Genomic DNA, 1,062 nt, shown 5'->3' with positions numbered 1-1,062 from the left:
ATATCAGCATCCGCTGGAAGCGAACGTTAACTTGTCATCTATCAACAACTACCTAGTTTGTGATATCAGTATCCGCTGGAAGCGAACATTAACTTGTCATCTATCAACAACTACCTAGTCTGTGATATCAGTATCCGCTGGAAGCGAACATTAACTTGTCATCTATCAACAACTACCTAGTCTGTGATATCAGTATCCGCTGGAAGCGAACATTAACTTGTCATCTATCAACAACTACCTAGTCTGTGATATCAGTTAGCTGGAAGTGGACATTAACTTGTCATCTATCAACAACTACCTAGTCTGTGATATCAGTATCCGCTGGAAGCGAACATTAACTTGTCATCTACCAACAACTACCTAGTCTGTGATATCAGCATCCGCTGGAAGCGAACATTAACTTGTCATCTACCAACAACTACCTAGTCTGATATCAGTATCCGCTGGAAGCGAACGTTAACTTGTCATCTACCAACAACTACCTAGTCTGATATCAGTATCCGCTGGAAGCGAACGTTAACTTGTCATCTACCGAACAACCTTAAACAACTTGTGATTCTTTAGAACTGTAGTTGTAGCAGGTTACTAGCCAATATCGTATAACCTATTACTATAATGTTATATAAATTAGTGAAATGAAAGAAACTAAATGGAAAGTAAAAAAGGTAAGAAATAATAACACAATTTAACTAAACTATAACATTAAACTAACAAACCTTGAAATAAAATAAAAATAAAATGTATAAAATATACCACAAACATAAACAATGTAACAAGATGAATATTTTAACAAAGATTTAAAGGGATTGTAAAAGAGGTTTTTTTTATGCTTATCAGGGACACTGAACCAAATTGTTTTATGACCTCACCTCTTTACAATCACTTTTAATAATTTGATTTAATTGATGTAAATATATATATATATCTACTAGTACCAATACTGAATACTGATTCTGTACAGTTCTCTATGAGTTTAGACCATTCAAAAAAGCAAATTTTTTAAAAATTTAAAATGGTGACAAATGTTGGTCTTTGTAAGTTTATATTCTTATGACCTCACCG

This window comes from Lottia gigantea (assembly GCF_000327385.1).
Source record: "Lottia gigantea unplaced genomic scaffold LOTGIsca_60, whole genome shotgun sequence".
Classification (NCBI taxonomy): Eukaryota; Metazoa; Mollusca; class Gastropoda; family Lottiidae; genus Lottia; species Lottia gigantea.
The sequence above is the reverse complement of the archived record's forward strand: the minus strand, read 5'-3'. Positions refer to the sequence as shown.